The 16,195-nt window shown below is 40.3% G+C and overlaps 1 long non-coding RNA gene across 1 annotated transcript in view; it reads left to right on the plus strand.

Annotated features, from left to right (window-relative positions):
* The first annotated feature begins 246 nt into the window (after positions 1-246).
* LOC134323602 (uncharacterized) overlaps positions 247-16,195 on the plus strand; it is a 51,385-nt gene continuing 35,436 nt past the window's right edge. The window contains exon 1 of the long non-coding RNA XR_010014069.1: positions 247-436. This is a non-coding gene — a long non-coding RNA (uncharacterized LOC134323602). The remainder of the gene's footprint in view (positions 437-16,195) is intronic.

Raw genomic sequence — 16,195 nt, forward strand, 5'->3', positions numbered from 1 at the left:
ATTCATTTGATTCAGAGATTCATTCGTTTTCATGCCTTGATAAACAGTTGTATAAGCCAATCAGAGCTTCCGAATTCAGACTTTGGGCGGAATTTCAGTTCCTCTATTACATAGCAATATACGCTAATTGTTTTTGGATTTCTCCAATGTGTGTCATATATGTGAGCTAGTAATGAAAAACTCTCTCTTCATTAGTTGTAGAAGTATAAGTAACAGCTTAAATAACGAATTACCAGTTTCAGGTTTTAACCGCGAAAGCCGAGAGAATAATTTATCCGACTAAGACGTTTTTTGTTAGTTAGGTGAACAAACACAGTTCTGGAATATTCTGGAAACATACAAGATGGCCGCCAAGAAGAAAGACAAGTGGATTTTATCATTAATGGAACAACACACGCATCTAGACTTGGTCTTAATTTAAAGAAGAGAAGCGCAGGTAGGCTGCGGTTATGATTTTATGGTGGTGTTTGGTTGATCTGTGTCGCGGTGCTGCTGTTCACCGTGCGCTTTTAATTTAGCAATGATAGCAAAGTTTCAAAAATGTGGAGTTTAGGGTACGTCGAGTTACAGGGTACCACTGTATCTTACCCTGTCATGCATCTCATATCTGCTTTGAATCTTTCGTATCGGTGTACTGAGCTGCGCTAAAGTTTTTTTCAGTGTTTGCAGTTCTGTAGGTGTTATATTCTGTTATTCGTTATGACATGTTTTTGTATAAGTTGTTTTTAAGCCTTTAAAGATTTTTGCAAGCAGGCCACACCTGAATAGATTCACTGAATAGATTCTTCTTTTAATGATGATCAATCTTGCTGTGGTTTGGTGTACTCCTTGATACTTAAAAAATGTCTTATACCCCATTTAAGACTAAAATATTGTAACACTTGTTTTCCAAACAATTTTAGAGAATGTCCTTTTTGGTCTTTATTATACAGGAATCCCTCCTCGATCGCGGGGGTTGCGTTCCAGAACCCTCCGCGAATGGTGAAAATCTGCGAAGTAAAAACTGTGTTTATATGGTTATTTTTATAACCCGATTCCATCGGCGTTAGCATTTAGCATCTTGTCATTAAAACCAATGGATTGAGGTAGCACAGCATGCTAACGTTAATATAACATCTCCCTTCATGTAACGATAACGGTTACATTTCCTGTCAAGCCCGAACTCGCAAATAAAAACACTCGGTACAAGTTTATACAAGTTAAAAATCAGTAATATTTTATTTACGTTTGATAACTCCATTCGTTGGTCCGCACCGTCAGCCATGTTTATTTTTCTGCGAGAGAAGCGCACCCGACGCGCAATGAATTCTGGGATTGCCTTGATCACCATGGCAGCGTCGGATGCTCACTCGTTTTTGAGTGAAAATAATGGTGAAACATTAAGAAGTGAGGATATTAAGGCATCTTAGTATTTGGAACAGCCTCCTAAGCGGGAGCGCGCACATGATGACGTAAAATGCGTCTATGTAGAGAGCTCCCTAGCTTTTTGAACACACCCATTGTCTGCAGAAATCCGCGAACCAGCAAAAAATCCGCGATTTATATTTAGACATGCTTGCAAATAAAATCCGCAATAGAGTGAAGCCGCAAAAGTCGAAGCGCGATATAGCGAGGGATTACTGTAGTACTCACATATTAAATGTGTACGTTTGATACATTTCTTCTTCAAATAACTTTAAAAAAATGTGCTTTTACTAAAGTTATTTTAGTTTGATACCATTTGTCTACTAATTAAAACAGATTGGCTTCTTCCCTTTTGTCTTTTGTAGCTACCAGTTTCACAGATCTTACGCAGTCATTCCGAAGTCATTTTTTCAGTTTTCTCTGGAAATTCAATAAGCAATCTCATACAATTAATAACCTTAATTTAATTTAAATTCTGCCCCAGGTGGTAAAAAACCATCTTATAATTTTACAATATTGCTGTGCGTTACCATTGAGCGGAAACCCAAATGGTTGTCCTGGTAACCAATATTAAAAAAAAAAAAAAGTAAAATGACCTTGTTGTTGTGTCCAGCAATTGATGAAAATTTGTCAATGAACAGAAGTTGATGAACATTTGTTTAAGTTATGTGCAAAGGTACAAAGTTCCCTAATGCAACCTCACTACTGCTGGGATCCAAGGTTTAAATCCCCAGTGGGATTATCTACTGGTCATGTATAAATAATTGGCTATGTCTGAGGGAAGGAGGGATGGCTGAGGCACTGCAATGTATTGGTGTCCTGTCTGGTGCCCAGTGATTCTGGAGGAGCCAGACCCACCACTGTACTTACCATGGTGATGTCTACTACACTGTAGCAATTACTGTAATGAAATACATCATGCATATACTGTACATCATACATAGTACTTGATGTTTACAAACCGCTTTGCACTGGGTCTTTTGCTAACTGACAACCGACTGACCAAGACAAAGCGGTGGTGAAAGCAGGATTAATTTATGACTAAGTTTGACAAGACTGTATGTAACTTCATTGGCCTGCACTTAGTCCTGACCTCAGTTCCTGTTGAACACATTTGGGCTAACTGGAACAATGATTGTGAGACAAGCATTTTTGTCCAGCATTTGTGTATAATAATCTACAGTATATTAATGCTTATGGTTTTAATGGGATATCCAACATGCTTATGGTTAGCTGTACACCACCTTTGGACACACAATGTACAGGGGTTGGACAAAATAACTGAAACACCTGTCATTTTAGTGTGGGAGGTTTCATGGCTAAATTGGACCAGTCTGGTGGCCAATCTTCATTAATTGCACATTGCACCAGTAAGAGCAGAGTGTGAAGGTTCAATTAGCAGGGTAAGAGCACAGTTTTGCTCAAAATATTGCAATGCACACAACATTATGGGTGACATACCAGAGTTCAAAAGAGGACAAATTATTGGTGCACGTCTTGCTGGCGCATCTGTGACCAAGACAGCAAGTCTTTGTGATGTATCAAGAGCCACGGTATCCAGGGTAATGTCAACATACCACCAAGAAGGACAAACCACATCCAACAGGATTAACTGTGGACGCAAGAGGAAGCTGTCTGAAAGGGATGTTCGGGTGCTAACCCGGATTGTATCCAAAAAACATAAAACCACGGCTGCCCAAATCACGGCAGAATTAAATGTGCACCTCAACTCTCCTGTTTCCACCAGAACTGTCCGTCAGGAGCTCCACAGGGTCAATATACACGGCCGGGCTGCTATAGCCAAACCTTTGGTCACTCGTGCCAATGCCAAACGTCGGTTTCAATGGTGCAAGGAGCGCAAATCTTGGGCTGTGGACAATGTGAAACATGTATTGTTCTCTGATGAGTCCACCTTTACTGTTTTCCCCACATCCGGGAGAGTTACGGTGTGGAGAAGCCCCAAAGAAGCGTACCACCCAGACTGTTGCATGCCCAGAGTGAAGCATGGGGGTGGATCAGTGATGGTTTGGGCTGCCATATCATGGCATTCCCTTGGCCCAATACTTGTGCTAGATGGGCGCGTCACTGCCAAGGACTACCGAACCATTCTGGAGGACCATGTGCATCCAATGGCGGTGCCGTGTATCAGGATGACAATGCACCAATACACACAGCAAGACTGGTGAAAGATTGGTTTGATGAACATGAAAGTGAAGTTGAACATCTCCCATGGCCTGCACAGTCACCAGATCTAAATATTATTGAGCCACTTTGGGGTGTTTTGGAGAAGCGAGTCAGGAAACGTTTTCCTCCACCAGCATCACGTAGTGACCTGGCCACTATCCTGCAAGAAGAATGGCTTAAAATCCCTCTGACCACTGTGCAGGACTTGTATATGTCATTTCCAAGACGAATTGACACTGTATTGGCCGCAAAAGGAGGCCCTACACCATACTAATAAATTATTGTGGTCTAAAACCAGGTGTTTCAGTTATTTTGTCCAACCCCTGTACTTTAGAGTTGTCTGGGTTAAAGGGAATTTACATTTTCAGACGTTTTCATTTCTTTAACCAAACCGACATGTAGTAGTGTGACAGTATACAGTCTGAGCAATTGAGGGTTAAGGGCCTTGCTCAAGGACCCAACAACAGCAACCTAGCAGTGATGGGGCTTGAACCAGCGACCTTCTGATTACTAGTCCAGTACCTTAACAGCTAGGCTACAGTTTACCTTAAATTGATCAGCTGGAATTGAAACATACTCATTAGTCAGTCAGAAACCAAGATTTGATGTGCTAATGGTATTATATAGAAGTGATGTAGAATTTACAGGCTTTTGCTAGCCACGATTATATTTCCCACCTTTTTTACATGTATTCACAGCAGATTATGGAGACAGAGGTAATAAAAAAGCCTTGCTGGTAACTTTACCCAAGTTGATCCGAAGCGTGAGAACGCACTCCTGTAAACCTACGATGATTCTGCAGGACAAAATATGAGTCATATTGAAGCGCACACTCATGGGACTTGTGTGTGCCTGCATTACTCTCTTTGCAAATGTGCGGTTTGGTCCTTGTTGAACGTCACCCAGCGGTATGAAGCTTCAACCTGCTACCACAAGCCTCTAGCGCCTACACTTCCAGCCAAGGAGCTTCTTTATTGTTTACAATGTGCCTCTATAACTACATCTGGCTAAAATAGATGCATCTAGAAATTAAGCAAGCTTATTGAAGACACTGCAGGATTCTTCCCAGTGGACTGTTTTTTTTTTTTGTGTAAGAATGAGCTCAACACAGCAAAATACAAATAAAATATAAAATAAAATAATAATAATAATAAATGAAATAAATAAATAAAATCAATAAATAAAACACCATTTACGACTGAATGCTAAATACACTGTGTTTGTAGCATTGTACGTACATATCAGTGCGAGTTTGCTTTTGTGCAACTGAGTAAATAAGTTAGTAAATGAATGAATGAGTGAGTGGGCGCAAGTAAAAGTGAATGATTTAATAAATGAGTGAGTGATAGAGTAGGAACGACAGTGAGTGAGTAAGACTGAATGAATGAAAGACTAAGAGTGAATGAGATGTGAGTGAAAGAATATATATAAATGAATGAGTGAATAAATGAGATTGAATGAGTGAGTGAGATGAATGAATGTGTGAGTGAGTAAGGAGGCAAGAGAGTAAGAGTAAATGAGATTGAGTGAGTGAATGAAGGGGTTAGTGAGTGAGTGTGATGAATGAATGAGAGAGTAAAAGTGAATGAATCAGATTGAATGGCTGGGTTAATGAGTGAGTGAATGAGTGAGTGATTAAGAAGGCATAGAGTAAGACTAAATGAGTGAGTGAGTGAGCGAAGGAGTTAATGATTGAGTGAGTGAGATGAATGAATGAGAGAGTAAAAGTGAATGAATGAGATTGAATGGCTGAGTTAATGAGTGAGTGAATGGGTGAGTGAGATGAATGAATGTGTGAGTGAGTAAGAAGGCAAGAGAGTAAGAGTAAATGAGATTGAGTGAGTGAGCGAAAAAGTTAGTGATTGAGTGAGTGAAATGAATGAATGAGAGAGTAAAAGTGAATGAATGAGATTAAATGAGAGTGGGAGATTAGAAGAGTGAATGAGTGACTAAGTAAACAGAGGAGTGTAAGTGAGTGAATGAATGAATGAGCATGTGTTTATCTGCTGTGTGTAAAGACTTGTTTTGGCAGCAGCAACCAGACTTCACCCAGCACAGAGACGATTATCCTGGAAACTGTCGGTTCTCGTCTATGTGTGAGTGTGTGAGTGTGTGAGTGTGTGAGTGTGTGAGTGTGTGAGTGTGTGTGTGCGCGCAGAGTGTGTATGTGCACCTGAACCCAGCACAGCAATGCTACATTTCCAGCACTCAGTAATCTCAGATTATCTTAGAGAAATGAACACATGGTCTGGTGAAACTCAGTGCTTCTGATAGTCGTCTCTTACCGCTCTGAGCCACGAACACAAAGCTTTATACAGTTTAACAGACTGAAATCTGTAATCTCTCTCTCTCTTTAACACACAATCTGTTTCATCTGCGCCGGGTTTGTTCTTTTTTAAATGTAACACATATTCTGATAGTACATTACAGGTAAATGTTTTGTGTTTAACTTTTGTGTCACGCAAAGCTCGTGCTTTACAAGAGACCTTGTTTTTAGATCACAGTCAGGCCTGCAGTTTACATTTCTGTCTGAATTTGTAGTAAGAACAAATTGGAAGTTTGGAGACAAAAAAATAAAAAAGATTTGTATTTTAGGGTCTGTCTGAAAACCCAGTGAGCTGCTTTGCTGCCTACCTAGGCACCTGCCTAAGTAGAGAGGATTCTAATAAGACATCAAACTTACACCTATCAGCCATAACATTACAAACCACCTTCTTGTTTCTACACTCACTGTCCACTTTAACAGCTCCACTTACCATATAGAAGCACTTTGTAGTTCTACAATTACTGACTGTAGTCCATCTGTTTTTCCACATACTTTTTTTTAGCCTGCTTTCACCCTGTTCCTCAATGGTCCGGACCCCCACAGGACCACCACAGAGTAGGTATTATTTAGGTGGTGGATCATTCTCAGCACTGCAGTGACACTGACATGGTGGTGGTGTGTTAGTGTGTGTTGTGCTGGTATGAGTGGCTCACACACAGCAGCGCTGCTGGAGTTTTTAAATACCGTGTTCACTCACTGTACACTCTATTAGACACTCCTACGTAGTTGGTCCACCTTGTAGATGTAAAGTCAGAGACGATCGCTCATCTGTTGCTGCTGTTTGAGTTGGTCATCTTCTAGACCCTAATCAGTGGTCACAGGAGGACGCTGCCCACGGGGTGCTGTTGGCTGGATATTTTTGGTTGGTGGACTATTCTCAGTCCAGCAGTGACAGTGAGGTGTTTAAAACCTCCATCAGCACTGCTGTGCCTTATCTACTCATACCAGCACAACACACACTAACACACCACCACCATGTCATTGTCACTGCAGTGCTGAGAATGATCCACCACCCAAATAATACCTGCTCTGTGGGGGTCCTGTGGGGGTCCTGACCATTGAAGAACAGGGTGAAAGCAGGCTAAAAAAGTATGTAGAGAAACAGATGGACTACAGTCAGTAATTGTAGAACTTTGTAGAAGATTGTAGAAGTGCTTATATATGGTATACAAATATATACAAAAATTGTATTATTTTTATTTATTTATTTTTTTTAGATTAAAAAATCAAATCAGCAGTTACGACTTTTATAAACTGAAGTCTATTTCTTTTTAAGTCATATGGATTTTCTAAAAATTTGCTGGGACAAAAATATACAAAATCATTTATAATATGCAGATTATGCCACAACATTAAATAACAAATATATATAATTATTAAGTAGTATATCTGTATTTAATCACAGAACACAAACACATGTGGTTTTTTTTCCCTTTTAATAATTTGGTTGCAGGCAAAGGAGTGAGAAGGAGAAATCATCCCAATACCAAACCTGCCATGGCATGCATGTCCCATACAACTGTATGCAAATCATACAGTTAGGTCATGCAGTTTATAAAGTGTCAATCAAGTTTGTTTATTAGAATTTTAAAGTCATGTTTTACACTTTGGTTACATTCATGACAGGAACGGTAGTTACTCACTACACAAGGTTTATCAGTTCACAAGGTTATATCGAACACAGTCATGGACAATTTAGTGTCTCCAATTCACCTCACTTGCACGTCTTTGGACTGTGGGAGGAAACAGGAGCACCCGGAGGAAACCCACATGGACAAGGGGAGAACATGCAAACTCCGCACAGAAAGGACCCGGACCGCCCCACCTGGGGATCGAACCCAGGACCTTCTTGCTGTGAGGCGACAGTGCTACCCACTTAGCCACCGTGCCGCCCTGTCAATCAAGTAATGACGACTACTTATGAGCACCCAGTCATGCATTTTAACACTGTTATTATAACACACTGCTTTATAAGTTTTGGACTCATAGGATACGTTTCCAGTAGTTCTAAAAATTTGAACTACTGATAACTGAAAAAAAAAAACTCTGCAAAATAATTTTCAATAAAAAAAACAAATAAAATTAAGAGAAAAATTATAAAAACTACAAAAAAATTACAATTGGAAAAATAGGAAGCAGACAAAAGAGACATCAAAGCACCAGTCAGTTTCTCTTTCTATGTCTCGTTCCTTTCGTTATCGCTCACAAGGTCAAAGTGAACCCTGCTCCAGTCTGTACAGAGTCTGGTGTGTGTGTGTGTGTATGTATGTGTGTGGAACTGTGCTATGATAAAGCTAACTGTGCAGCTTTATAACTGTAATTTCTCTGCCTCTCAGTCGAGACTCAAATTGTTCTTGAAGAAAATAAAGACGGATCCTGCTAGTTACAGCCGCAACGAAGCTTCTGCTCTACTGAACATTGCAGGGTGTTTTTCATCACTGTGGTCTCTTTTTATCTGCTAGATTAAATCCTTTTCCATTGCTCAACAAGATACTTACTATTTCAGACGGCTACTTAACCGACATCTGATTTAATTAGATGGATCTATGCACAAATAAAATATTCTCAGCATTGCACTGGGAAAAATGTTATTACTTAAATGCACTTGTCAAGACAAAGACTTTGGTATTATCATAATTAAAAGTGAAACACAGCATATGGCGAGGGAGATGACTTGCATGTAAACAATCAGCGTAAAAGCTTTTAAGCACCCAAATACACACAGGTTAGTTAACCCTGTCTGTTTGTACTGTATTTGGGACTGTGTTTGCTCATGTCATGTTAATAAAGCCTCTTTTAATTTATTCAAAACAAAAAAAAGAGAAAGGTTTGGTAACATTTTAAAGTTTACATACACTTAAAATATTAAAGTAATAATAATAGTACAGTATATAGTAATTTTAGCAACAAAAATTGGTCTGTTGCATGGACCAACTGGTTTATTCATGTTTTTTATTAGGATTTTACACACTTTGGTTACATTCATGACAAGACAAGGAGTTACTGGTTAAACAAGTTGAATGTCATGGACAACTTTGTATCTCCAATTCACCTCACTTGCATGTCTTTGGAGTGTGGGAGGAAACCCATACAGACACAGGGAGAACATGCAAACTCCACACAGAAAGGACCCAGACCGCTTCTTTTGGGAATCAAACCCAGGACCTACTTGCTGTGAGGCGACAGTTCAATTCAACTCTATTGTCGTCATACAATACAGGGATGTACAGTATAACAAAACACTGTAGATAGTGTAGATAGTGTCCTTAATGTGATTTATCATTTTCTTAAGACAATGGGTCAAGATTATAGAAATTATAAAATAATTCAGACCTACAAGCAGTAACCATGGTAGTAGTGGAGGGCAGCTTTCTAAAGTTGCAAGATGACTTGAAAACAACAGTTAGATGTTCCACAATAAGCTATAAACTGCATCACAATCATCTCTGTTCCTCAACCAGAGTGCTACCCACCTAGCCACAGTGGCACCCTTGACCAACTGGTGTGGATTACATCAAATAACTTGGTGTAAGTGAAATAAACCCCCTGCACTGTAGCTTGCATGAGCTCAATATAGTCTTTTTTTATTTCGTTTTCTTTTAGTCTATTTAATTCTATAGTTTTACTGTTTCAGTATAGACTCAGAAATGAAACAAAATGCTGATTCAGACTGAAAACGGCATTATCCAGTTCATCTAGTGTAAGAAGACGCAAGCTTTTAACCAATTTGGAGTATTTAGATAGAATTTTTATGCATAAATACATTATAACATACAGTACATACACACAAATTCATTCATTCATTGTCTGTTTTACCTCTGCCTTACCTTGGTTAGGGTCGTTGTTGGTCAAATTCACTGGGCAGAAGGAAGGAAACACTTTGGACAGGTTGCCAGTCCACCACAGGGCAAACACGCTCTTACAAACATTCACACACCCAACCATGCCTAGGGCAATTTGTAACTCCAGTTAACCTGACTGCATGTCTTTAAACCCAGAGGAAACCCACACAGACACTGGGAGAACATGCAAACTCCACACATAAAGGACCCGAACTGCTCCACCTAGGAATCGAACCAAAGGACCTTCTTACTGTGAGGCGACAGTGCTACCCACCAAGCCACTACACAACAGTCTAGAGGTTTTTGTGGCTTTGATTGTCCAATTTTGGTTTGGTGTCCAGTAAGATTACATTTTCCTTTAATATGTCCCAGTTCATTGGTCAATTCATGTTTCCTACAATGATGTTTACTGTAATGTTGGCAGAGAAGCATATCATGATGTTTCCACTTCCATGCTTCACTGTGGATATGGTGTTGCTGGGATCATATGCCCAACCTTTCTTTTTCCAAACATTCTGTCAATGGGAATAAAATAAATTAGGTCTAAACACTTGTTGTATATTTTAGGTATGATTTTAGATGTGGCTGAGGAACTGAGATAATTGTGGAGTTTATAGTTTATTGTTGAACATCTAACTGTTGTTTCTGCTATTTTAAGTCATCTAGCAACTCTTATGAAATCTTAGAAAGCTACTTTCCTCCACTACCATGGTTACCACTTGAAGGTCTAAATGAGTCTATAATGTATATTTAAATCAACTATCATGACCCATTTTCTTTATAAAAAATGACTGTCCAAACTATATTGCTAAATCACATTAAGCACACTGTATGTTTTATTAATATTTTGAATTCCTAACAGCCATAAACAGAACACTTCTCAATCCTCACATATTTCAGACATGGGCCCTGGGACCTGAATGCACTCTGGTCCTCCAGAAATAACCCCCACGTGGCCTGCATGCTGGAGATCTATTCCCCATCGGCAGGAAACTGTTATATGGTTACAGTTATTTTTGCTGTCTGTCTGGGCCGAGTTTTTGTGGCGCACTGGAGCGAGAAGATCAATATTTTGTCATAAAAATCCTGGCCTGCGTCACCCAGCTGTGCCCTCTGTGCCCTGTGGGAGGGTGCGTGTGTGTTTGTGGAATAGTGTGTGCTTGTGTGTGTGTAACTACATCAGTGCTGTGTAAACTTTGTCATGTTCTTCTTGTATCTTTGTAAGTTTTCTCTGGCTAACGTGGTTTACTCTTACAACCTGAAACATGCCAGTAAATGGATTGTCTACTTTTTACTGCTCCTGCTGTCAGTAAGTGTGAATGAGTAGGTGAGTGTGGTTCAGAGAGGGAGTGATGCCCTAAATAAATAATGAGGAAACATAAAGAATGTAGTTGTTGGAGGCATACTGCTGTTATGGCTTGGGGTCACTTCTCCCCTTAAAGAGAAGGGTCACATTAATCAGTACAAAGTTATTTGTATTATTACAGAAATGTGTTCAGGTGTTCCAACCCTCCAGTACAATTCCAGAGTCATAAGTGTATGCAGAATGTGTGCATTCCCTTACACACTTATAGGACCAATCCACTTTCTATTGCAATATGTAGATAGATATGAAGATAGATAGATGATAGATGATAGATAGATGGATGGATGGATAGATATGTAGCTAGATAGCTAGGTAGGTAGGTGGGTGGGTGGGTGGGTGGATGTATGGATGGCTAGATAGATATGTAGAGGGATAGAGAGATAGAGAGATAGATAGATAGATAGATGGAGAGATGGATGGATGGATTCCCTGAATTTTTGAATATTGTTTCCTCTGTGGACAGTCTTTACCATACTGACAGACCTCAAAAAGGTGAGCTTTTCATCCACGACATATTCAATAACTAAATGTGCAATCTGTTATACAGTGTATCACAAAAGTGAGTACACCCCTCACATTTCTGCAAATATTTTATTATATCTTTTCATGGGACAACACTATAGAAATAAAACTTGGATATAACTTAGAGTAGTCAGTGTACAGCTTGTATAGCAGTGTAGATTTACTGTCTTCTGACAATAACTCAACACACAGCCATTAATGTCTAAATGGATGGCAACATAAGTGAGTACACCCCACAGTGAACATGTCCAAATTGTGCCCAAAGTGTCAATATTTTGTGTGACCACCATTATTATCCAGCACTGCCTTAACCCTCCTGGGCATGGAATTCACCAGAGCTGCACAGGTTGCTACTGGAATCCTCTTCCACTCCTCCATGATGACATCACGGAGCTGGTGGATGTTAGACACCTTGAACTCCTCCACCTTCCACTTGAGGATGCGCCACAGGTGCTCAATTGGGTTTAGTCCATCACCTTTACCTTCAGCTTCAGGAATTCATGTTTCCCTCAATGAACCGCAGCTCCCCAGTGCCAGTAACACTCATGCAGCCCAAGACCATGATGCTACCACCACCATGCTTGACTGTAGGCAAGATACAGTTGTCTTGGTACTTCTCACCAGGGTACCGCCACACATGCTGGACACCATCTGAGCCAAACAAGTTTATCTTGGTCTCGTCAGACCACAGGGCATTCCAGTAATCCATGTTCTTGGACTGCTTGTGTTCAGCAAACTGTTTGCTGGCTTTCTTGTGCGTCAGCTTCCTTCTGGGATGACGACCATGCAGACCGAGTTGATGCAGTGTGCGGCGTATGGTCTGAGCACTGACAGGCTGACCTCCCACGTCTTCAACCTCTGCAGCAATGCTGGCAGCACTCATGTATCTATTTTTTAAAGCCAACCTCTGGATATGACGCCGAACACGTGGACTCAACTTCTTTGGTCGACCCTGGCGAAGCCTGTTCCGAGTGGAACCTGTCCTGGAAAACCGCTGTATGACCTTGGCCACCATGCTGTAGCTCAGTTTCAGGGTGTTAGCAATCTTCTTATAGCCCAGGCCATCTTTGTGGAGAGCAACAATTCTATTTCTCACATCCTCAGAGAGTTCTTTGCCATGAGGTGCCATGTTGAATATCCAGTGGCCAGTATGAGAGAATTGTACCCAAAACACCAAATTTAACAGCCCTGCTCCCCATTTACACCTGGGACCTTGACACATGACACCAGGGAGGGACAACGACACATTTGGGCACAATTTGGACATGTTCACTGTGGGGTGTACTCACTTATGTTGCCAGCTATTTAGACATTAATAGCTGTGTGTTGAGTTATTTTCAGAAGACAGTAAATCTACACTGCTATACAAGTTGTACACTGACTACTCTAAGTTATATCCAAGTTTCATGTCTATAGTGTTGTCCCATGAAAATATATAATGAAATATTTGCAGAAATGTGAGGGGTGTACTCACTTTTGTGATACACTGTATGTTTGCATAAATAGTTTATAAGAATCAATATGTTATGGCGCCCAGGTGGCGCTGCAGGATATTCCACTAGCACACCAGCACAGAGACTCTGAACTCCTCGGTTCGAAACTCGGTCGGCTGGGTGCCATGTAGCGGGCATGATTAGCAGTGCCTTCAGGGAGGGATGATCGGAATATGTGTGGAGTGCATGGGTGGAAAAGGGTTCCGTTAAGGGCTGTGCGTGGGTTGAAGGAGGTGTGAGCAGCAATATACCCTCCTCAACTGCAAAATATCAAGGATCCCCCAGCAGCGGAAGTCAAATTGACTACGCTAAATTGGGAGCGAATGGGAGAAAAATGCATAAAATATAATATAAAAAAATTTACATGGTTTTGCTTCTATTATTATTATTAGTTTTAGTCAATGCCATATTGTCTTATGAACCACTAGCACATGCTGCCATGCTCATCTCAATTATATTCTTACTGTATCACCCACCCCATATTGTATATTTGCTACACCCTACTTACATTTTATTGTATTTGTATTAGTGTATCCTTCCTTTTTCTTCTTCTTAACTACTGGAGGTCCAGAATAAAATATCCATCCATCCATACATCTATCTCTGTCTGTCTATCTATATGTCCTGGTAAATTCCTCTATTCAAAGTCCTGTGGGCGAACAGTGTCACACAAATCCTCTTTTTTGATGAGCTAAATTGTTGACAAACAATTATAACAAAAAGTGTGCAAATGTTAGACACACATCACTGTGCTGCTATGACTGCAGTGCAGTTCACTGTTCATTCTTCATTCTGTAACTGTTGTTCCTGCTGTTTTCTGAACATTCCTTAACTTATTTGGAGCATCTGCTTGCTTTTCTTAAATTGTCGTATTAACTTTGCATGGAGCACATGAATTGGGAAAATTTCATCCATTCGTTCATTCATTCATTGTCTGTTTTACCACCACTTTATCTTATTAGGGGGTTGTGGTGGGTCCGGCAAAAATCAGGAAACAGGTCACCAGTCCATCACAGGGCAAACACACACACACACTTATACCTAGGGGGACTTTAGTAGTTCCAGTTAACCAGACTGCATGTCCTTGGACTGTGGGAGGAAACTGGAGCACCCAGAGGAAACCCACACAGACACAGGAGAACATATAAACTCCATGCAGAAAGGATCCAGACTGCTCCACCTGGAAATCAAACCCAGGATCTTCTTGCTGTGAGGCAACAGTGCTACCAGTGCTAGTCGTTCTACACACTCAATCTCAGCAGCGCTATCGGCCAGTCGGGCATCTACAGACTGCAGACATGATAAGTTGTGTCTGAGGGATGGCTGAAGCCCTGCGATGGACCAATTGCAACTTTAATGTAACCTTTAGATATAAATAAGTATAAAGTCCAAATCCATTATGTCTGGATTAAAAGTGGGTGCATGCATCAAAGGTTGTCCATTTACATCAAAAAGGTTAAAAAGTCATGCAAATCTGATTAATCTGACTAAGAGTTGTTATGTTTGTTTCAGAACATTTAGATTGTGTTAGTAATGAAATAGTAAAGGTCCCCCACAAGCTTTTTCCCCCCACAGCTTGCTTGCATAATTTTGTGGTCTTGTCACCTTTTACTTTTACCAAGAAGTGCGGGTGTGTGTGTGTGTGTGTGTGAGCCTGTAAGTCTTTGATGAACGCTTTTCCTTTGAAAAGCACTGCATAGAAGTCGTCCGGAAATTGACCAATCGTAAATGCCACATCACTACGATAGCGCTGAAAGAACTCACTCCTGTCCTTTAACCTAATTAGCTATAAATGAAACCACTGTTGAACTGTTGGTGTTTTTTTTTTTTTTTTTAATTAAACTGAACAGTTTGTTTCGTTATTAATGGCTGATTTATGGAACTGTCGCTAAACTGTGACCCTGATAATGATGTTACTGCTTCAGCTTCTTTGGTACATGTTAAATGAAATTAAATAACTATGTGTTCCTAAATTTCTGACACAGAAAAAGAACAATTTTGGAAGTTTTGTTAACATCTTGTTTACAAGTGCATTTTGACCACAAGTGGCCAAAGAATTGTAATATTACCCTAACCATGATTTTATTACTGTTTTAATACTCTACCATTTACATTTCTGGCATTTAGCAGATGCTTTTATCTAAAATGACTTACACTTGGGTCTTGCTCAGGGCCCAACAGTGGCCACTTGGTGATGGTGGGGCTTGAACCAGCAATATTCATTTTTCATTTCAAAATTCTCCACACATTCTCTGTCGGTTCAGGTCACGACTGCAGGCAGGCCAGTCCAGTACCCGTACCCTCTTCTTCCACAGCCATGCCTTTGTAATGTGTGCAGCATGTGGTTTTGCATTGTCTTGTTAAAAAATGCATGGACGTCCCTGGAAAAGATGACGTCTTAAAGGCAGTATATGTTGCTGTAAGATCTCAATGTACTTTTCTGCATTAATGCTGCCATCACAGAAGTGTAAATGACCTTTGCCAAGGGCACTGACACAGCCCCATACCATGACAGACCCTGGCTTTTGGACTTGTTGCTGATAACAGTCTGGATGATCCTTTTCGTCTTTGGTCCGGAGCACACAGCATCCATTTTTTCCAAAAAATACCTGGAATGCTGATTCATCTGACCACAATACACGTTTCCACTGTGTGATGGTCCATCCTAGATGCCTCTGAGCCCCGAGAAGTCGACGCTGCTTCTGGACATGGTTAACATAAGGCTTCTTTTTTGCACAGTAAAGTATGAAGTGGCATTTGTGCATGTAACTCTGTATTGTAGTGCTTGATAAAGGTTTGCCAGAGTAATCCCTCACCCATGTGGTTATATCAGCTATTGTTGAGTGGCGGTTCTTGATGCAGTGCCGTCTGAGGAATTAAAGATCACAGGCATTCAGCTTAAGCTTGCACTCTTGGCCTTTACACACTGAAATTTCTCCCAATTCCTTAAATGGTTTAATGATATTATGCACTGTAGAGAGAGAAATATGCAAATCCCTTCTAATCTTTCTGTGAGGTACATTGTTTTTAAACATTTCAATCATTTTCTCACACATTT

This window comes from Trichomycterus rosablanca, chromosome 11 (assembly GCF_030014385.1).
Source record: "Trichomycterus rosablanca isolate fTriRos1 chromosome 11, fTriRos1.hap1, whole genome shotgun sequence".
Lineage (NCBI taxonomy): Eukaryota > Metazoa > Chordata > Actinopteri > Siluriformes > Trichomycteridae > Trichomycterus > Trichomycterus rosablanca.